We start from the raw sequence: 24401 nt of genomic DNA on the forward strand, positions 1-24401 counted from the left end.
AAATGACTAAATTCTTGAAAGGAATAGTCACTGCAATTTGTTACGGTGTTTTATGGTGCAGTGATGGTTTCATCAAGCATTAGTTAGAAGTCTTGCCTGATAAAATCACCAACTAACGTCTCTTGGCTTGCCAGAACTTTATAATGATAGAACTGGGCTAGAGTATGGTTTTTATATCAGAGCACATGATCTTAGAAAAATGTTTCTTTTATAACTTAAAACTCCCTAAGGGCTGGACTGTTTATGTTAACATGATACCACATATATGTACAATCAGCAGTTCATGAAATGCCCTGTAACAGCAATGGGCTAACCATTTTTAACTCGACAACTGCTTTGTTCTGAGAAAAGGAAAATAGCCCTTGATCTTCTGTTATATGTCATGAATTAGGCATTATCCTTTGTGTATTGCTTCATAAGATATGACATCTGTTAGGGTATATTTAGTAATACATAACAGAAAAACCAATTTAAACTTGTTTAAACAACATATGGACATTTGTTATATTATCTACTATGGACTGAATTGTATCCCCCCAAATTCGTATGTTGAAGCCCTAAACCCCCAATGTGATTATATTTGGCGACAGGGCTTTTAGGAGGTAATTAAGGTTAAATGAGGTCATAAGGGTGGAATCCTAATTATAAGGCTGGCCTTATAAAATGAGGAAGAGAAAGAGAGCGAACTCTATTCTTGGGCATATACCAAGGAAAGGCCATGTGAGGAGAGTGAGAAGGTTAAAAGGCAGGCCGTCTGCAAGCCAGGAAGAGAGTCCTCACCAGAAACCAAATCAGCTGGCACCTGGATCTTGGACTTCCTTCTCTGGAACTGAGAGAAATAAATTTCTTTTGTTTAAGCCATCCAATCTATGGCAGCCCAAGCTAACTGATAATATTATCTAAAAGGAAGAAGTTGGGGAGACTTCATGACTGATTGATTCAATAACAGAGCAACATCTTCAAGGACCTAGGGTTTATCCATCTCTGCTCTCTTCCACTATTAATGTTGACATCCTCAGAGGACTGGTAGCAAGATGGCAATGACTATTGGAGTCACATCCAGACCCAGCAACATGCTTAGGAAGAAGACGGACTATTACTATCTCAGTCCCTTTCTGAGAATTAAGGAAATCTTTCCAGAAACCCCTCAACTGACTATCTTGTATCTCATAGGTCATAACTGGGTTACTCAACCAGTCTGAAACCAATCACTGGCAAGGGAGGTGGGACTACCATTACAACCTTAGACAAATCAAGATCTACTCCTGGAACTGGTATCAGGATCATCTTCCCTTTAGTCATATGAGGGTAGATACCTGACTAAAATAGGGTTTTGTTAGGAAGAAAGGGGGGAATAGTGGATGCCGGGTTGGCAACAAATAATGTCCATTATCTTCAAGTAGATTCACATCTTATGTGAGAGATAAAATTGTAAAGTTGGCACAGAAAGAGAAGAATCATGTATATTCAAAATTATCTTTGAAAATATCTTAAAACTACGTGACATTTTGGAGACTAACATAACGTTCAGTAAATTCAGCATAGCATTTTGTGAGCATTCAATAGACTTCAGTTTATTCGGGTGAGGCCAGATGAAATTGTTGGTTTGCATTTATGGGACAGTAATATCTTCTACTATGAAAGGCACACAGGAAAGAAAGAAATAGCAGTCATATCTCCTAACAGATTAAATCGCTGTGCAAATGGAGTGGGATGGTGAGTGAAAGCACCCACACTACTATGTAGTAGCAATTTATAAAATCAGAGTTATGCAAATTTGAAAGAGTACAACATAAAAATATTAATAAATTCTCACAAGATTGTCAGCTTTTGAAATAATAGAAATACGAAAAGAATCTTTTTTTATATTAACAATCACACAATTTTAAATCTTGAGGGCCAGGTGAATTGGGAACCATGTTTTTGCTACAGCCCATGGTGGTGCCACTTCAGACAGCAAAGAAATACCTTCCTTCCTTTGTCAGTTTTATGAAAAATTAATTTTGGATTATGCAAGTTTTAAAATGTAAGAGACCCCCACTAATGGCATTCCCTAACATAAAATCTAACTAACTGCCTTGCATTTAAACTATTTTTTCTCACTATCTGGGGCCAGGGTGCTAAGTATATCTACTTGAATTCACATAATATAAATGTCCATATAGTGTAACTCCACTGTATTTTATTGACATTGATATTTAAGTAGGCCAGTAAGAATTGTCTCTTTATGTTACTAACACTACCCAACTCTACCCTTTATTTGGGGTGTTCTATTGAAACAAGAATTAATACTATAAATACACACAATCAATGAAGGGAAACATTTGTGTTCTGTCAGGTAGGGCAGCAACAAGACAGAAAAAGGGTGGCAGAGCTGTCCACAAAATAAAGTCTGTTGTCAAGTCTTGAAGAGAGCCAGAGGATACAGGATTAGTAGCCCAAACCAGACAAAGGTCAAGGAGTAATTATTTGTCAAATGTCAGGAATAGACAGTACACAAACCAGAAACAAAAGTCTCCTTGGGCAGAGGGGCTAAATTCCAAGATGTATTAGATTCATACCAGCGATTATGGGTATGACCCAATACACTTAGGCTTGTGCTTTCCAAAATGTGTTCAACGGAACATCAGTTCCTTGATATGCTCTTTGTGAAGGGGCTCTGTCATCAATAAGTTTGCAAAATACTACTGACTTTACCGCTATTTTAGAGAATCTCAGGGCATATTATCCTGTTAAAAGATATTCCTGTAGAGAAGACACCTTCTCATTTTATTTAATCTAGGATTTCCCAAATGTACTTGACCATGGAATATTTTATTTAGGCACCAAACCTGCTAACATCCCACAGAAATTGTTCCCCAAGACACACTTGAGAAAGCCTGACTTGATGTCACCGTTTATGCTTTGTACTTGGGCAGGAATTGTAAGCCAGATGAGAGGATGGGGAAGTCTAGTCCTGAAGTCATCAGTGGGAAGATACTGAGTTTTTTTAGAGGTGCAAGAAGACTTTTTGCAGATGAACTCAAAACTTGGTAGGGTTATAACTGGAGACAATTTAGGTTGAAATAAGGTCTGAAATAAGGTCATGTGAATTATCATTAACATGGATAATATTTTAAATTATCAATAAGATTATCACTGTGGGAAGAATTTGGACTTTAAAAGACTCAGATTCAAATTCTGGCTCTGAAACTTGCTAATGTTGTGATCTTGTATGACCCTTGTTTTGTAACTATAGGTTTTGTAACAAACACAATCAAAAATTTTAATGGCCTGAACATAACAGAAGTCTGTTTCTGCTTCACATAAGACCCAAACAGGTGTTTATGATTGGAAGGTAGGTTTCATCAAAGAGGTGATTCAGAGATCCAGACTCCTTCCACCCTTTGACTCTATCAGCTTCCTCAGGTGGCTTATAGAGTCACTGTGCTCATAGGAATCAAACAAGTGGATGAGGAAAAGAATGGAGGAGAGCACATAGGATATTTTTAGGGTTAGACTTAGAAATGGTACATATCAGGAGGGGTCACGTTTTATTGATTAGAACAGTTATGTGGCCATACCTATTTGGAAGGAACGCTGGAATCGTAGTCTACCCGTGCATGTAGAAGAATAAAAAGTGGGTTTGTGAACATCTAGCCAGTTTCTGCTGGAGCACTTAGCATAAGTCCTTCTGTGAAAGAGGCAGATTAGATCTACATAGATGATAAATAGATTTCAACACAGGTGCCAATCATTTAACAGGTAATCATCACCTGGGGCAAAAACTAAGAACAATTCCAAGACTGGGTCTAGACTCAGTAGAAGAGGATTCTACCAACAATTGGCAATGTCTGTCATGCAGAGGGCATGGGGAGCAGTGGGACAAGTGAAAGACATTTATCTCCTGTATAGGGAAAACACTCCTGTGTGTTCCTCCTTTACTCTCACACTCCTACCACGCTCACAACACTTCTGACACCAGAAGTATGGATTTTCCACACCTCAAGGAATTCTGCAACCCCTGCTTGGTGCCCTGCAATTCAATTCAGTTCTGACACTATCTCTGAGGAGTTAGCAGCAGATCCCACAGGCAAAGGGTCCAACCCCACAAGACTGCCTCCACTTCAGATACCAATTGCAAGTTTCAAGCTGTCGTCTGTACTTCTGACTAACCAACTATAAACCGGTGTTCCCATGACCCCTCCTTGTGTTTGATAATTTGCTAGTATGGCTCACAGAACTCAGGGAAACACCTATTTACACTCACCGATTTATTGTGTAATAAAGGATATGATATAGCACACAAATTAACAGCCAGATGAAGAGGTACATAGAGGGAGGTCCAGAAGGGTCCCATGTGCAGGACATTCTGTCCCTGTGGAGTTGGGGTGTGACACCTCCAGGAAGGATGTGTTCACCAGAAGCCCTCTGAACCCCATACTATTGAGATTTTTATGGAGGCTTCAACATGTAGGCATGATCTGTCATTAACTCGACTCTAGCCCCTCTCCTTTCATGGAGGATAGAGAGTGGGGCTGAAAGTTCTAAGCTTCTAATCATGGCTTGGTCTTTCTGGTGACCAACCCCTATCCCCTATCCTGAAGCTATCTAGGAGTCCCCCAAGAGTTACCTCATTAGAACAAAAGACACTTCTGTCACCCAGGAAATTCCAAGGGATTTAGGACCTCTGTGCCAGGAACTGAGGGGAAAATTTTATATATATATATATATATATGGTTTTACACACCTCCCAAGATCTCTGAGATCCTTCCCAACATCTTAAATTTGGAGTCAGACTGGCCAGGAGTCAAACTTCCTATATTGAACTCAGTTCTACCACTTACTAGCTGTGTGACCTTGGATAAATTACTTAAACTCTCTGTTTACTGGTCAATAAAATGAGGAAAATAATACCAACTCTAAAGGGTCGAAGATGAAATGATTTAAACATATAAAGAGCTTCACATAGCACTTAGCAAATAATGTCAGTATCTATGGTGCCTAATATTATAATTAATAATTCCAGTCTTTAATTCAGATATTATATTCTCCAAAGCAAAAGGCATAAATATAAAAGCCTGACTTAAGTGAATGCAACCCTACATTACCAGGACAGATAGGAGTCAGGGTGGCTTAAATAAATAAAATGTATAAGTAACCCTCAAAATGATCGGTCAGAATTTTAGCATCCTTCCTTGTTCACCATCTAGAAGAGTGTTAATGAGCAGTACAATCACTAATAGGCAGCAATCTGAGGAGATTAATACAATCTGCAACTCTAGAAATGTGATGGCCAATGACCATAATTACATAGCTTTAAATATCTCATTAAAGAAAACAATCCGACTCATCCAAAAAGAAAACAAGTGAACAAACTTTTGCATCACATGGAATTTATATGTTCAAGGATTGTATTGTTAGGATCCTTGAGTAACAAACACTAATATAATGCATAATGCCTTTAAAGGCTCTTTTACAAAAGATGCAGAAATATTATTCCGTATAACTGTTTGTTACATCAACTCTTTATAAAAGATAGGAGCATAATATGAAATTCTGTAAATAATTGGGATGGGCCTGGGGCCATAAATCCAGTCACCTTGTCTTCTCTTAGGGGAGTACATGATTATTCCAACTAAGCCATAGCCATGTAATTGACCACACAAAATATCTGCTTTTGGATTTGAAACATTGTGCAATTATTTGTCCTTAAAGTTGCAGAAAATGCAATCCAGATAGGTAACACGGAGAAGAAAAAGAGACAAGGGGGAGAAAAGGAAAGGAAAAGACCTGGGATGATGAAAAACTGTCAGGTTTCCAGTTCAAGCTATTTCTTTAAAATATCAACTCCAGAAACAGAGCTTTCAGATAAGACAGCAATCATCATCTTAAAATAACAAGCAGTAACCAGTTACAAAATTCATAATATTGGTTTTTTTGTGTTATAGACATAGTCATTTGTAATTCAATTATGTAACTGACGCTGTCCATATGAATCTGTTAAGGCAATTTAATAAACAGCAGTCAAATGCTAATTACAAATATCGATCTCACTATTACAGTGATGCCACAGAATGTTACATGATTGTAATATCAAATCTTTTTCCTTGCTCTCTCAGAAAGGAAAAAATATATGTGTGTGTGTGTGTATATGTATATATATACACATATATATGTATGTCTGTAATGTATAAATGTACTTACATAAAACATATGTACATATGTATACATAAAAATGAATATCATATGTTGTCATTTAAAGTAATAGGCACAAATTATAAAATAGATTACTCTTATTTCACGTAATATTTGCCACTTTTAAAAATCGGTTTTCTTTAGAAAATGAGATAACTCAGTCCATTTTGTAAGGAGAACATTTGCACATAAAGTAAAAACAAACAGATCCCTTCAGCCTCTGGTTTCCCTATCAAGCTATCCTCAATGGGAAAGATTTACATCCATGATAACACTTGTCCTCCCACTTGCCAAGCAAGTGAACTCAGTCTGAAAATCAATGCCAGAGACAGAGGGAAAGTGGAAAAGCAGCTAAATATGTAACATCAAAAATAAACCTTTAAAATATCCTAAGGAGTATATTACTGGGAAAAATATATATCTTATGGAAGTTTTCTTCAGAAAAACTGAATTCACAATATTTTATTTATATGTTTTCCATTCTCAGTTTATTCGGTCAAATAATTATTTACAAATATGTATTGGATGCTTCTGTGTGCTGGGCACTCTGCTTGGAAATGAGGATTCCATAGTTTCTGCCCTCATGAAACATAACGTTTATGAAGTCTGCTCAAATGAGAAATTCTGAAGGAAATTGATACATGAGGCTCTGTTGGACTAGCGACTTGGAGTCAAGTATGAGTCCTCATAAATATAAACAGACGTATTGAGTATAGAGAGCAACAGCTCACATGTATGATCAAAACTGGGGAGAGTCATGCTGCCTCATGACGATATTATGATCTTTTAAAAGGATGCTTTAGACCTGGGACCTTTTGTCAACATGAATCTAATAATCTTCTTTCTTCAGGTGAAGAAATGAAAAATGGGGACTATGGAACATTTAAATCCATGAAAAAATCAGAAACTTTAGCATAGCCTATTATTTACCTTTCTCCTGGGGCTGCTAAAAAGTTTAATAAATACAAATAAGTTGTGAAATGTCCAAGAAGCAGTGAGCAAAAGGATAAAGAAAGTCTAGAGCCTACAGCTGCCTGGCATTTCTGTAATTATAAACAATTCCAAACTGCAGATGTGTAGAGCATCCACACTAAGAAGTGAGTCTTGAACGTTACATCTGCAAGTCTCTTCTTGTGCCAACATTCCACCTTTGTGTTCTGCCTGCCCTGCCCTCTGAGCGTGGTATTTTCACTTGTGGTATTGGCCTAAACGTGTGGCTGTCAGGCTGAGATTTACGAAAGATCTTCAGGTTGTCCAAGAGTTCCTCCAGAACACAAGAGCCAGATGTGTTGGCGACTGAGTGTAGTTTGGATCCACTATTGGGGGAGAAGAGGGGAATGAGAATCAGATGACTGTTTATGATGAATAAATGTATGGATCTGAAATGTACAGGGTAGAGGTGAGCACAACAGAAAAACTGAGAGGCTGCCATCATTGCTGCCACTTTAGAAAGGCAATAGCAAGGGAAAACCCTCTGTTGGCTTTGTAAGGAGGTGAGGAAGGCCAGTCTACCTCAAGGAGGGAAAAATCAGCAGAGGTGCACAGGTAGGAACTGCCACAGTCCCTCTGACCTCTTCACTAACAAAAGTCAAGTAACTTGGTATGTAGCTATCGTGTAATGAAGGCACTGCTGTATTAAATGTAATGACGTCTAATTTTTGCTATTTGTAATTATGATTCCTTTAAGTGATGGCTCTTCTGTCTGCCAAGCACCTAGGAGAGACTAGATGCCCGTTTGAGAGTGAGAATAAGGAGAGCTAAATTGTCTTGCTTAACTGAGGAAAAAATTTCAGACACTCTGAGACTAAGGGGAGGGCGAGGAGCAGAGAAGGGAAAGAGGAAAGAGAATACATAGAGTAGTAGAGACTCTGGCTTGACCTGAGGGATTGCTGTGTAGACTTGTAACTTGTTTGCTATATAATTTACTTTGTGACCCTCCTCCCACAAGTCCCTACCACCTCAGTATAGTTCTGGATTGAGCAATTGTTTTAAATCGATGGGTGCTTTTTATTGGAGAGTTATTTTGTAAATCAACATAGTCCAGACACTTTTTGGAGTATCTAGGGTGAAATTATTAGGAACTTTATGGTTTCTTCACATTAGTTCTTGTGCAGAGATTTGGAGTCTGCTGTCTCTATGGAGAAACCTCACATCTGTTTGAGAACCTTATTTTGAATGCAGACAGAACTCCTCACCAGCTGGACCTCAAGTAAAGCAAGCTCAACTTACTGTTTCCATAATACCTGCAACCAGGTCAATCTGTTGAGGGAGCTGGAAATTGGGAAAATGCTCTCTCTATGGGACTGAACGTTTTGAAGTATCTTGAAGTTAAGTCCTTACTGCAACCTGAAGTGAAGCTGTCAACACCCTGGGTTTTAAGCCAGGGCTCAAAATGATGTGCTCTGCTCTGCTTCCCAGACAAGGGCCTGGTTTTCATCATTCTGGAGGCATCTCAGAACCTCTGCAGATTGAGAATAGTCTTGTAAAACTGTGTAACTCTCAGACAGCTTGTGAGCCTCAGGTCCTGGGAGACAGTAAAGACTTGTTGAACTAGATGAGAGCTTGACAAGTCTTCATTCTGGTCCATTTTTATCTGGGACCACAACAACACTATACCAAAGAGATGGAAACTTTCCTTTGCCTAGAGCTCCCTCAGAAAAGATTTCACCATTTTTCTCACTGTCAAGAATTCTTCCTCAGATCAATCTGAGTGTCTCATGGGCTAAAGAGTTGATATGCCCTGTTTGCAGAGCTGCTGCTTTCTCCAGATTAGCAGCTCTCTCCTTTAGCAGGAATACATGCCGCTATCACACATGCTATCCATGAATTGATCCCTCTTATCTCCATCAAGATTGAAAATATAAGAGATAGACTCTAACATCGTGGCATAACAGGAGTGTGTATTCGGTGCTCAGGAAATATTTGCTGAGCCAGTCGTCCTTTATGCAGCTCTGAGATGCCCTTCCCTTGTTCCGAAATAACATTGAGAATTAACACTTCAGCACTGGTCACCCACTTAGCAGGCAAGGAAAAGTAATGGTAGTCAGCAAGTTGTTCACCCCTAAGACAACCTAGGTATCTGTTACTACTGCCCTCTAAATCATATAAAATGAATGAGCTCTCCAGTTGCCAAACCTGCAAGCTGTTGAAAAAACACATGTGAGCTATTGGCGATTAGAAAGATCAGAAGCCTCTTTTGGAGACCCTGTCCCATGCCTATTACATGGGGAATACTTGACTACATAGTATCAGAGGTGTTGCCAGTAAGACCTGGAAGTTTTATCAAGCTGTCTTCCCAAAGAGATCCAAGTATTCTTGGTAACAAGTTTACCGTGGTCTCTAGGGAATATGCATCTGCTTTGAATGATGCCCTGTAACACAGACCTTGATTTCTAAGGTTACACTTCAAAGGATCCCACCATTCTTTTTGTGAAAGATTTTTTTAAATACTTGGTTGAAGAACAACTGTGCTCCAGCTGAGATATTTAACTTAGAAAATATGTGAGAAGCTCTGCAAATGTGCCATTTCTCTTCCATGGTTTAGCAGTTATCTCTTTTTTGTATCTCAATGGAATTAAAATGATATCTTGCATAGGAACCCTGCCACAAATGATGAGTTCATATTAACCCAAGCTTGGTAAGTGGTGAATTCCTTATTGTATAATTCATGATTTGGCTTTTATTATCATGGATGGTCAAAAGTAACCAGTGTTATCAAGTATGGTTCTGTTCCATGGTTCCATGGACTTTGCAATCACACAAACCTAGTTTCAAATTATAACTCTATACTTAGAATTAGGTTGAACTATATTATATTGCTGTCTTTGTAACTTAAAATATTCAAATACCAGCATTTTCATGTGATTCAACCTAATAGCTCTGTAACCATGAGTTAAGTTTCTCAGTCTCTCTGAGCTTCACTTATCTGTACTGTAAGGTTAACAGTGTCTCCCAGAAATGTAATAAGGGTTGAATAGTATATCCAAAACTCCTAGCCCCATGCCTAGCACACCGGAGGCACATAGTGAGTTCTGTCTTTACAGTTGTTGTCACATAAATTATTTTATGGTTTCAGTCTATCAGCTATATAAACTTTTTTCATTTTGAGAAAGAAAAAAGGGAAGGATAATGCCAATAGTGCAAGTTTAGTTAAATTATATTATCTTCTGTTAAAAATAAAAACACTTACACGTTAGGGCAGTTAAACAATATCTCATTTCCCGAATAAGGTGTTAAACTCAGAGAACATTAAATTAAATGTGGTTCTTCTTTCTTTTTATGGAATCTCAAATCCCTTTTTGAATAATTCCCCCCAAATTTACACTCCAGCATATCCGAGAGGAGTTAGATACTATGAAGTAAGTTGTCAGCAAATCAAAGCTGAGACTAATTCAAGAGCAGGTTTCAAAGTGTGACTGCAGAATCTCACCACAGGAAATCGCTTCATTGTGCTTCATAAATACTTTATATCGGTTAGCATTTTTAACTCTGTCCAGAATCACCAATCCATCATTTTGCCCAGATGTGACATTACTGAATCAATTTAGCCTAAAGAGTCGTTTGGTTTTATTACCAATGACTTTCTTGTTATTAAGTGAGCTGAGAAGGCTTTGATATGCCCTTTAAGATCGTATGTGGACCCTGCTATTTTTAATAATCATTGCCCCTACAGACTTCATATATGTGCTCATTTAGATAATGAGAAGCATCTACATGTACTGCACAGGACCTTGAATTCCCTGCATAATATGAATGAATATTAAACATCGGAATCTGAAAAGAATCTATTGAAATTCCATTAATATTTATAACTGCTCTGTGGGACTAGGGGAATTCTTCAGTATAAAATATTCCAAATTCATGTTTGTAAGAATGAAGCATCCTTGAATTTAAAATATAGTTTTCCTCACTGAAATAGATTTCTATTATACATATACCTAGTGAATTCTTTGTTGTTGATATTCTATATCCCTATTTAAAAGAGTCAGGAAAGGCATTTTAGAACCTTGGGCTCATTTGAACCTAATCCACTCTTTTTTATTAAACATAAAATGCCTGTTTGTTCCCTTTTCCACTATCTATATTCATAATATTGGTTTCTTAGGAGTAGCTCACAATATCATAAAGGATATTGTTAAAAGGATTATAGTCCCTCTGATTTAACAACTTTGGCCAAAATACCCAGATTCAATTTTTTTTTCCTGTCAAAATATAACAGGAAGGATAATTTCACTGGTCTTATTAGTAAAGGAGATAAGAATGTCTACAGTAAACCAGTAAATTTCCTCTATCAAAAGCACCAGAAATATTGTGACACATCATAAATAAAAACTTCATCTGATTAGTCTCAGTCTTTCAAATTCAACATTTCATAATGTCAAGGCAAAACTTTCTCTTTAACGCACCAAATGAACTAGAGCAAAGTATTGATATTTGGCCAAATCCTCCAACCCAGAGATATATTTCTTCTGGTCATGGTATCCTTTTGAGCAGTTAAAAGTCTAAAGCTGAACCCAATTACGCAACTACAGTGATAAAGTGATATCCTTAGAGCAGACCAGTATGCTTGCCCAGTTTCAGGAAAAGAGTCCAATCATAATACCACTCAACACACAAAATTTCATATAGGGCATGATGCTGAGTAGGCCAGAATAACGATGTATAATAAGGGATGACTGCTTATTGCTGGTGAGTGTTGGGAAAGTGGCACATTTTAGTTGACTGTCATCATAGAAAACCAGGGCTTTCTTACACACTGTGGAAGAACTCCAGCGAGGTCTGGAACACCAAGTGCGAGTCAGGACAAATCCCCTGCTCTGGGGACCTGGGTAGGCCCAATTAGAGGACTATTGAAACTCTTCCATCTTGCCTTTTGGCAGTGCCAATAAAAGCTGCAACAGGCTGAAAATTTCCTTGTGTCTCATGATAAATAGATGTTTTCCTAAAACTTGGGAGGTCTTAGCCAAAGAAAAAACTTCTCCCAAACAGATCCTGAAATATAAGCAGTCCCACTAAATGTGGCCCCATTCGCTAAATGGGTACAATCTATGGAATTTTTAAAGGAATTACTGCAAGGAACTTGGAAGAAAGATTATTCCAGCCCTGGAAAGCAAGTAGAATTCAGAATATGATTGCCAGAGTTATTTTATTCCTTTTTTTAAAAAATATATATAATCAAACTTAACATGTGGAGCGCTGGCTCTTGATTGCCTGCCTTGGAAATTCAGAACTTGTTCTCTGTTTCTAAAAATGGAGCTACCAGTCTCCTAGCTCCTTGAGCCCCAAATCAGGAATCATCCTTGCTTTTTTTTTTCTCTTTCATTGAACTCACTTCTCTTCATCACTGCTGTCACAACCCAAGCACCATCTTATTTTAACTAGTCTCTCCATACTTGCCCCTTTCCAGTTCATTTGTCACATCGCCAGAATGATCTTCTTCAAACACATCTGTTTATGCCATTCGCTTTCCCACTTAAAGCCCTTTATTGCTTTCCCTTTGATTATAGGATTAAATCTCAGATCCTTATCATGACCTACAAGATCCTGAATGATCTCATACAGGGGCCACAAACTCTTTCTATAAAGGCTAGCTAGTCAGTACTTTAGACTCTGTGAGCCATACGGTCTCCTGTTGCAGCTTCTTAGCTCTGCTGGTGTCACACAAGATATAAACATTATATAAAGGAATGGGTGTGACCATCTTCCAGAAAAGCTTTATTTCCCAACACACGTGGAGGCCAGATTAGTTTGCCAGCCCCTGGTCTAGCACATGCCTATTTCACTAGCTCCTTCCTCCCTTTCTTACTTGGCTCTCCAGTCACACCTCTCATTCCTGCCATGGTTTTTCCCACTCAAGACCATGGTCCATTTTGTTCTCTCTGCCTAGACTGTCTCAGTTTAAATGTTACTTCCACAGAGGCCATTCCTGAATTCCTAATTTAATTAGGTTTTCCTATTATACTCTTCTTTAACACCTTATATTTTAATTTTCAGTAACTACACACTGATTTGTGTAATCATTTGTTTAATGTCTCTTTCACCTTCATATTGTAAGGTCCATGAGTGGAGAGACTGAATTTGCTTTGCTCCTCTTTGTATCTCCAGCACATGGCACAGTGCTTCACATATAGTAATTTCTCAATTAAATGTGTGTTAAATGAATAATGAGTGAATGAGATCTAATCAAAACATGACAGAGGAAAACAAAAGATAACAATTTGGGCTCAGATCTAAAATATGAAATGCTTTAAGTCCATTGACCTCCAAGGTATATCATTTTTAAAGTTCTACACCTGAAATAAGGGATGTGTAATTCATAGGCATACCTCAGAATCTTGGTACTACAAAGGCATTTGTGGTTGACACATTGTGGCTTTTACGCAAAGTCGCATGCAGGTTGGGCATCTCTACTTCATCTTGTAGATCTGCTAACTGAAGCATGAGCCCCTAAAGTCAGCATGAAAGTAAGAAAGAAATCGAAGGCACATAATAGCTCTTAATAGCCTTGGACTAGATGGAACACACTTCACTTCCCCTCATGTCCACTGACCAAGACTAGTTATATGGCTCCAGCTTAACTGCCACATAGACTAGGAACTGTCAGGGAGCACATGGACTATTTAGTGAGAGTGAACTATCTCTGCCAGAGAGTGTAAAAAATAGTTCAAATATATTTCCTAATATTAAACAAAATTGGCTATATGAAGGTACTATAAACCACACATATTGGTATACTATAGTTGATATATTTTACCAAATTAAAAAAGCTTTTCTTAAATTTTAATTTACCTCATTTATGTTAATATTCTCACTTGTTAGTAATCTTTAAGGTCTTACTCTCATGTCTCCCCCAGACACTTTTCTACAAAGACTTTTAATGTGTAATAGAGGAAAATGCTCATTTTGTAATAATTTCATTTTATGACCATGGTTTTTCTATATAATCTATAAGTTTTGGTCATTTTAAAAGAATTCTATGGTACATTTCCTCTCAAAAGTAAAATATTATAGTCCAAAACTTGACTGTAAGGGAATGATCCTTATAAGAAAAGAAATATCTATATGTTCTCTTTGCTCCCCAAATTGTCTGTCTCCACAAGTTATTCATCAGTCATACACTTGAATATTTATTGCATTTCAGCTATGGGCCAGACATTGTTCTAGGTGTTCAGGTGAATAAGACAGCTCTTCTACTGCTTACCTTTTCCAGGGAATACTTAAACATATTCCAGCATAATGATAAAAAGTTAGAATTTCTTATCAGCAAAATTTCAACAGTGTTTAATCTGATATTCTCTTGTGTCCTTGTTATTTTAGTTCTGCAAATGTTTGTGGAATTGAAGTATCGATATCTCTGTAGGACACTGTCTTTTCCTTTGGTCAGTATTCCTAGTCAGGTCTTTAATAATCCTTGAGTTACACTTACAGGGATATAAAAATATACCTTGTTTTAAAGGGACAGTAATAAGCTCTGAGGCCGTATCTGCTCCATTGAAGAAGGTAGAAACAATTCTCTAGTTTGAAATCAGTGTCCTGGGTCTGTCCTCCTTATTTATACGGGCATACCTTGTTTTACTGCACTTCACTTTATTGTGCTTAGCAGATATTTTACTTTTTACGAATTGAAGGTTTGTGACAACCCTGTGTCAAGCAAGTCTATCGGTGCCATCTTTTCCAATAGCATTTGCTCACTCTGTGTCTTTGTGACACATTTTGGTACTTCTCATAATTTTTCAAACTTTTTCATAATTATTATAATTGTTATGGTGATCTGTGATCAGTGATCTTTGATGGTACTACTGTAATTGCTTTGGTGTGCCACAAACTGTGCCCATATGATGGTGAACTTAATCCATAAATGTTGTGTGTGTTCTGACTGCTCTACCCAACGGCCATTCCCCCATCCCTCTCCCTCTCACCAGGCCTCCCTATTCCCTGAAATATAACAATATTGAAATTAGGCCAATTAATAAACCTACAGTGACCTCTAAGTGTTCAACTGAAAGGAAGAGTCACACATCTCTCACTTTAAATCAAAATCTGAAACTGATTAAGCTTAGTGAGGAAGGCATGTCAAAAGCCAGGAGAGGCCAAAAAGTAGGCCTCTTGCACCAAACAGTCAGCCAAGTTGTGAATGCAAAGGAAAAGTTCTGGAAGGAAATGAAAAGTGCTACTTCAGTGAATACAAATGATAAGAAAGTGAAATAGCCTTGCTTCTGATATGAGAAAGTTTTAGTGGTCTGGATAGAAGTACAAACCAGCCACAACATTCTCGTATGCCAAAGCCTAATCGAGAGCAAGGCCCTAACTCTTTTCAATTCTATGGAGGCTGAGAAGTGAGGAAGCTGCAGAAGAAAAGTTTGAAGCTAGCAGAAGTTGTTGATTCACGAAGTTTAAGGAAGGAAGCCATCTCCATAACATAAATGTGCAAGGTGAAGCAGCAAGTGCTGATGCAGAAGCTGTAGCAAGTTATCCAGAAGATCTAGCTGAGACAATGAATGAAGGTGGCTACACTAACCAACAGATTTTCAATGTAGGTGAAACTGCTTTGTATTGGAAGAAGATGCCAGCTAGGACTTTCATAGCAAGAGAGGAGAAGTCAATACCTGGCTTCAAAATTTCAAAGGACAGGCAGACTCTTGTTAGGGGCTAATCCAGATGGTGACTTGAAGGTGAAGCCAATGCTCATTTACCATTCTGAAAATCCGAGGGCCCTGAGAATTATGCTAAATCTATTCTTCCTGTGCTCTATAAATGGAACAATGAAGCCTGGATGACAGCACATCTGTTGACAACATGGTTTACTGAATATTTTAAGCTCACTATTGAGACCTACAGCTCAGAAAAAAAAAATTCCTTTCAAAATATTACTGCTCATTGACAATGAATATGGTCACCCAAGAGCTCTGATGGAGCTGTACAATGAGATTAATGTTGTTTTCATGACTGCTAACACAACATCCATTCTGCAGCCCATGGATCAAGAAGTAATTTTGACTTTTGAGTTTTATTATTTAAGAAATACATTTTGTAAGACTACAGCTGCCATAGATAGTGATTCCTCCAATGGATCTATGCAAAGTAAATTGAAAACCTTCTGGAAAGGATTTGCCATTCTAGATGCCATTAAGAACATTCGTAATTCATGGAAAGAGGTCAAAATATCAACATCAACAGGAATTTGGAAGAAGTTGATTCCAACCATAGTGGATGTTTTTGAGGGTTTCAATACTTCAGTGGAGGAAATAATTGCAAATGTGGTAGAAATAGCAAAAGAACTAGAATTAGAAGTGGTGGCCGTAGATTTGACTAAATTGCTGCAATCTAATGATAAAACTTAGAGGAGTTGCTTCTTATGGATGAGCAAAGAAAGTAGTTCCTTGAGATGGAATCTACTCCTGGTGAAGATGCTGTGAAGACTGTTGAAATGACAACAAAGGATTTAGAATAGTACATAAACGTAGTTGATAAAGCAGCAGCAGGGTTTGAGAGTATTAACTTCAATTTGGAAAGACGTTCTACTGTGGGTAAAATGTTATCAAACAGCAGTGCATGCTGCAGAGAAAATCGTTCATGAAAAGAAGAGTCAATTGATGTGGCAAACTTCACTGTTGTCTTATTTTAAGAAACTGCCGCAGCCACCCCAGCCTTCAGCCATCACCCTGATCAGCCAGCAGCCTTCAGCATTGAGGCCAAGCCCTCCACCAGCAAAAAGATTACAACTTGCTAAAGACTTAGATGATGGTTAACATTTTTTTAGTAATATGGTATTTTTTTAAATTGAGATATGTACATATTTTTAGACATAATGCTATTGTGCACTTAATACCATGGTATAGAGTAAACATAACTTTTATATGCACTGGGAAAACAAAAAATTTATGTGACTCACTTTACTATGATCTTCACTTTATTGTGGTGGTCTGGAACCAAACCCACAATATCTCTGAGCGATGCTTGTATAGCTTGCCTAAAGGTACTCCTCTGGAGAGATCTGTCTCACAAAACCAGATCTGCTTCCTCCAAATAAAGGCAAGAGCCTAAGGAATGATGGAGAGGGATGGATGCAGACATGAATTCTTGACCAAGTGGAAATCTCCCTGACACAGAACCTCCTGAGACACTCTGCCACAGGGATTCTGTTGATCTGCAAGGATTTTTCTTTGCCATGGAATCTGGAAATCTTGCCTCCTTGGTTTTCCATAATGGAAGTCTTTAAGAAATTGCTTTCTCTGAAAAGGTCAGAATTATTTGAACAAAAAAAAACAAAACTAGAATTTCCAATTTAGTAGTTAAATGTGATTGGAATAATCAGGAAGTCTCATGGGGGAAAATGTTATCTAAGACCCTCCATAATGTAGAAATACTTGTGAGTCTTGAGCTCTGATTTCCAAAATGTATATCTGGGTTTGGGGGGAAAACATGAGTCTGCCCCACAGCCTTGAGTCACCCTCCTCTTCCCTCTTGCTATATCAGTGTATACATATTTGCTTGTATGTGTGCTAATTATGTCTCAAATTACAAATAAGAAAATGTATTTCTCCTCTATTACAATATATTTGTACGTAGGAAGCAAAGAGAACTTTTCTATAGCCTGAATTTAGAACAGCTTATGTCAGGAGTTTGAAAAATAACAAAGAATGAAAAGAAAAACCAGAACAATGTTGTTCAACCTTTTTAAACTCCATACCCATAATCTTTATTAAGACAGGCACTGTGCTAAGTGCTTTTATGTTTGTTTGTTTGTTTTTTACATTTTATCTTTACAACAACTCTCTGAGGTAAATATTATTATCCCTGTTTTTATAAGTGGAGAAACTAAAGCTTAGAGAAATTAGATAAAACGATGACTTCAGCCTGAGCTTTGTTTATCTCTGAATCATACTTTTTTGATCAAAGTAAAAATCTCTATGCTGGAGAGACTAATAAAAGCTCCCCATGGAGACTTCTCTCTTGCCCCAGCACCTACCCTAGGACACAACGAGGTTGACTGATACCTGGAAACTAGCTTCTTTCTCATATTCTTCTTTAACCTATACTTTCTGTCATTTGTATATTTAAATTAACAGTGGCTTTTAAAATTCATTTCTAAAGATGAGATAATAACACCAAATGTGTTATTTGAAATTTTACATGTTCCGCTCACCCCCTTCCCAGATTTGGGTGAGCCAAATTCTCAGTGCCTTCCTCTACCACCAGCCCAACATTGAGAATCCTGGGAATGAAAGAACCTTGGAAATCCAGTTCTTCTACCATCACTCACATGACAAATGCTATTCATACGCATGACACACTTCATGAGGATAGCTCAAGTTATCAGGAATCTCAAGAGGCCTAGCGTTCTCACACTCAAGATCACATATATCAAAATACACGTAAGCAAAAGTAATGTTATTTTCAGAATAAACTTGATTCCAACTTAATATATCTTTAAAAAGAAAAATATTCTCAATCCTGGATATGTTAATTTAACTATTGTTAGTTACACATGATTTTCCACAGAGCTGTAACATTTGTGAATTTTTATCTGTTTCAATGTGTGAATTGAGTATCTGTGGTATGTCAAGAACTGTTCTAGGTAGTAGCAGAGCTGAATCCAGACCAAGGAATTCTTAAACAATGTAGTGTGTTTTCTTACCATACTACAAAATAGCTCACTGGATTTAAACTCAAAAATGGGATGGAAATTAAAGCCCTAAAATCTAGGGCAAACTCAAGGCTTAGAAAGCTCAGATGAAGAGAAGTATTTTCATCACATTGGTCCTATGGAGTCTTAGTTTTAGTCTCTTCTTTGAGGACCAGGAATTTCTGCCCTAGTGACAGCACGGAGTGGTTAGAGAAAGGATGAGCTTTACTTCTCAAATTGTCACCACGACCTGGACCTCCATTTTATAGTCACAGAAAATTAAAGCTGAAAGGGATCTGAAGATAATAAACTTTCATAACCCCTTACTTCACATATGAAGAAACTGAGGCCCAGAAGAAGGTTGTTTTTTTGCTTTGGGTTTTTTTTTTTTCATAATTATTGGTCAAGTTTTCTAAAGAAACTGCTAAAATCTAATCTTTATATATTGGAGATATAAAGTAAGATTAAGGGCAGACAGGAGGAGAAAAGAAGAAAGAAAGGAAATGCATTTGTAGGAACAAGCATACACGTGCTAGACTTAGTACTAGATCTTCACACATTTAACTTAGTTTAGGTTACAAATAACATAAAACCCAATTTGGTTCGCTTATCCCCTCCCCCCCAAAATAGGAGGGGGTGGAATTTATTGGTATTGTTCCTGAAAAATCCAGGAGTAAAGCTCCAGACATGTCTGGATTAATTCCGTCAACATCATGAAGACTTAGTTTCTGTCTATTTCTTGACTCTACCTTCTGCTGGATTGGGTTCATTCATAGTAGCAAGCATTTCAGTGCCAAGTCTTACAAAAAAACAACCTGTTTCCCCAAAAGCTCAACACTAGTCCAGGAATTGAATCTCACTGACTTGACTGGCCTGCCTTGAGTTATGTACCCATTGCTAAATTAATCACTTAGGAATGGATTAATTGATCAGTTTAACTTCCGTCACCTTTATCTGGGCTGAAAGTGGGGGAGGGTTGATCTTCTAAAACAAAAATTTAGCTACTGTTGCCACAGAAGATCCATGCCCCTCTAATCAGTAGAATTATCCCCAGTAGCTCATCCCAGCCCCTGTTCCCACCCTCCTGACCCCAACCCAAAGCCTCAGGCATTCAGTCCTGTAGGTATCGAGGAAATAGGCAACATGTTTATTATTCAAGTAGTTTGGATTACTGGTGAATGTTATTTACTTTCTCAGCTGGCTGGAGAAGGCAAACATACTCTTCTGTGAACGGTTTTCCATTGTTTGCTGGAAGATTATTTCCTGAATTTGTATACATTTGTTTATACTGGAGCTATAGGGAAACATCTTCTGAAACTGGAAGTATGAACTTTTGGGGAATTCTCATTTTATTTTCAATTCATCATGTGGGGTTTTACACACTTGTTTATATTTAACTAAATGCCTATCAGAATGGTTACCTTATACAGAATTGTTTAGAGGATGTCTGTGTGTCTTTTTAAACATAAGAAATCCAAACATATGTAGCCTGGGATAACAAGGATTACAAACATACATGTGTATCAGTTTTAAAACTTTCCTTCTTAGCCTCTATTTAAAATGGCAAATGCATACATCCCTAGATATATTAGTAGCCACAGGCCTAGAATAAACAAGTCAAGGACCAAAAGAAGAGAAGAAACTAATAAGTATATTAGTTTTTTTTTAAGCTAGTATTTCCAACTCAGTGATGGAGAAGTCCCTCCTGCAGATAAAGTTGGAGGTAATGTAGTTGCTCAGGACATGAGTAGGGCTCTTGTAAGTGAATTTTGGCTTCTGTAACTTATATACAAGAAATAGGTTTGAGATGGTTATTAAAAAGCAAATAAAACCTGCAGGTGGTCCCTCTGAATAGTGAGGCCTAGTTCCTGATTCAGGGCCAGCAGCAGCAGACACACAGAACAGCAGACACGCTGCCAGGGAGGTGGAATGCCAAATGGCAGACTGTTAGAGGCTTGTTTGGGTTGGAAGGGGAAAGAGAGACAACAGGAGCACGTATCTCTCCATCTCTATCTCCTTTTCCCCTCCCCACTCTTTTTCCTTCCCTTTCCCTCTGCTATGCTTTCATCATCAAGAGTGAGTGACTTTCTTTTGCTGGACTTACTGATGCGACTGACTTACTCTCCATTACATTTGCTGCTGGGCTCCGGAGCCATATGAAGGAGTTAAATTACAATAAGAGCTCTCCTGGCTAGAGGGCAAGTCTAGTTAAGCCAGTTCCACATTGGGAGGGAGAGGGAAACTTACCACCAATACCACTGCCAGGAGGAAGGAGAGCTGACCACCCACCCCTTCAAACTGTGTGGCTCTCAACGCCTGGTCCCTTTTCTCTCTTCCCAGGAATCTGTTTCCTGAACTTAATTTGCACACACTGTCAAGACCATACCAGTTAGAGATAATGGCTCTCTAACTGTTTTGCCTAGGTGCCATTTCCCCCACTAAGATGTAAGCTTCTGAAAGGCCCTAACTGAGTTTCTCTTGGTACCAAACTGCACTAAACACCCACATGCTCATTTGATTGAATCAGTAATTAAAGAAACATTTTTATGCATTTTTTGATCCTCTTGGTCTGCAGCTATAGTGTCTGCCACTCCTTAAGTTTCTTTAATCCTCTACTTCCCTGTCAGAAATGGAATCTAGAGCTGGTTTTAGGGGAACCCAACTTCTGCCCCTTGATAGATATGGCTAAAAACAAAGTTTAACAGATGGAAAATGTCTCTGAAGTATTTGTATGTAAATAAGGATGTCTCAGTAAGTTTGAGCTTGCTATATGAGTGTAGAGTGTAGATTCCTCATATAATTTTGGAAGAAGGTAGTCAGAAATGGTGACAAATTTGGGTCAGAAGTGGGAAGGGAATATTCTAATTTAAAACTGTCCACATATCCAGTTTTCTAAGACAGTGTAAAAATGCATTCTTCCTCCATTGCTTTGTTAAGTTTGTTGTCCTATACTAAATACTTACTATATTTTTAGGACTTTTTTCCAGAGAGATGTACTCTGATTCATTGACTATTACTGTCAGCCAGTACTAGGCTGATTTGACTGCCGTGTCTTTATAATGCATTTAAATATATGGCAAAATAAGTCTCCATTCACTGATCTTTTTTTTTTTTAATTTTTAATATTCTCATTGCCTTATTTTTCCTTTAGAATCAATTTTTTTTTTTTTTTTTTTTTTGCGGTACGCGGACCTCTCACTGTTGCGGCCTCTCCCGTTGCGGAGCACAGGCTCCGGACGCGCAGGCTCAGCGGCCATGGCTCACAGGCCCAGCTGCTCCACGGCATGTGGGATCTTCCCGGACCGGGGCATGAACCCGCGTCCCCTGCATCAGCAGGCGGACTCTCAACCACTGTGCCACCAGGGAAGCCCTAGAATCAGTTTTTAAATTCCAAAAAACTTGTAGAATTAATCAAGAATTACTTTTTTCTTACTAGTTATTGTTGGTATATAGGGAAATCAATTTAATATCAAATTTTTAAAATTAATTTGATGGATTTTATGTTGGCTTATTATTATTTTAAATCATGATTCTCCTTCTTTCTATTAATTATAAATTTTATTTTTATCTTAGTACATTAACCAGAGCAATGTTAAATATCATTGGTATTACTAAGCATCCTTGCTTTATGCTGATTTTACTGTGAAAAATCTATATTATTTCATAGTAAAGTATGATATAGACCAACCGCTTAAGGAAGATATTCTGTCTCATTTTGAGAAAGTCACTTTTTTTCATGTTGTATCTTTTTTCCATGAATTGATATTAATTGTTAATGGATGCCTTTTAAATACATGTTGAGATTAGCATGTTTCTTTTCATTATACCTATTAATATGAAAGAACATACCTATTAACATTAATAGAAGAATGATCTATAGGTTGGTGTGTGTTTATATGTGTAAATGTGATGTGTGTGTCTGTAATCAACATTATACTAGCTTGACAATTTGAAACAAATCACAAGTAAAACACTTAAGACCTGGAGTCTTTTTTTGTTTTAAATATTTATTGACTGTGTTTTCAATTTCTTTTATGTATTTTAGTTTATACTGATTTCTTTTATATTGAGTTAATTTTGGTAACTTTTTTTTCCAAGAAAAATTAGCCTGTTTCTTTTAGATTTAAAACTTTATTCACATGGACACGTACTCTTCTTTGGCTTTGAAGAACTTATCCGTATCTGCTATATCCTATCTGGCAGAGGGAGACAGTGGGGATGCTTGCCTATCTTTAAGTGGTGTGGAAAAAAACAAAAAAGAAATAAAATGTCTCCCCTGAAATGCCAAACCACATATCCACCTTCAGGCAGATTTGGTGCCAGAATTCATTCTTCTAGTATGTTCTAAAAATCCAGTTAAAGTAGTCATATGCAGTATTACCTCCAAGGTATCTGGCAGAAATGAAAGTAACTCTCCAAAGGAATAACCTTTAAACTCAGGCCTCAAAGAATTTCTGAGACAAAGTTCCTAGGAACTTTAGGCTCACCATAGGAACATGGCTCACAATAGACAAAAAAAAAAAATCATGTAAGACACAAGGAAACACACCATCATGAGCAACAACGATTGATTGCACCTATTAATATGAAAAAATGTACTTATTAATATATATCTATTAATATTAATAGAAGAATGTTAATAGATTGGTGTGTATTTATAGGTCTACAAAAACACTCAAACTCCTAAAGATTGCAGATTTTTAAATAACTAAAGATAATATAGTATATTGATTGTGTTTAAAGAAATAAAAGAGAGTACTGACAATGTGACTAGGGAGAAAGAAGCTATCAAAACTGATCACGCAGATTTGAAAAACAGAATTTTTTAAAATGAAAAACAAAATAAATTTGAAATTAAAAGGACAAATTAAACATCAGAATAAACACCTATATAGGGAGAATGGTGAACCAAAAGATAAATCAGAAGAAATTACATGGAATCTAGCATAGAGAGGGAAAACATTATAAAAAGATCAAGACACATGAAGATAGAATGAGAATATCTATCATATTTCTAAGAAGAGTACTGTATCTACCAGACAGGGAGAATGGAGAGAACTAATGGCTGAACAATTTCCAAAATTAATGACAAAAATGAGTCTTCAGGTTCAGAAAACACAATGAAGTTAAAGAAAGTAAACAAAAACTTAAAACCTCAAAATATTCAAGTAAAACTGCAGAACACCAAAGGCAAAAAGAAAACAATATAAGCATCGAGATATGAAAGAATTACCTGCAATCAAATTGAGTTGACTTCTTGACCCCCACCCAAAACTGTAGACTAAAAAAAAAGAATGCAGTGCCCATTTCATACCCATTAGGATAGCTATTTAAAAAAATAAAATACCAAGTGTTGGCAAGGGTGTGGAGAAATTAGCACCTTTATACATTGCTGGTAGGAATGAAAAAATGATGCAACTGCTGCGGGAAATGATACGGTGATTGATCAACAATTTAAACATAGAATTACTGTATGATCCAGCAATCTCACTTCTGAGTATATACCCGAAAGAAGTGAAAGCAGAGACTTGAACAGATAATGGTACACCCATGTTCATAGCAGCATTACTCACAATATCCAAAAGGTGAATGCATTGAC

General features: G+C 37.4%; 1 protein-coding gene and 1 long non-coding RNA gene across 3 annotated transcripts in view; one reads left to right on the top strand and one right to left on the bottom strand.

Annotated features, from left to right (window-relative positions):
* Positions 1 to 24401, top strand: part of RNLS (renalase, FAD dependent amine oxidase) — a 279164-nt gene that overhangs the window by 224011 nt on the left and 30752 nt on the right. The window lies entirely within an intron of this gene.
* The window catches only part of LOC117308482 (uncharacterized), a 431073-nt gene that overhangs the window by 186711 nt on the left and 219961 nt on the right, over positions 1 to 24401 (bottom strand). The window lies entirely within an intron of this gene.

Source organism: Tursiops truncatus, chromosome 16, assembly GCF_011762595.2.
Source record: "Tursiops truncatus isolate mTurTru1 chromosome 16, mTurTru1.mat.Y, whole genome shotgun sequence".
Lineage (NCBI taxonomy): Eukaryota > Metazoa > Chordata > Mammalia > Artiodactyla > Delphinidae > Tursiops > Tursiops truncatus.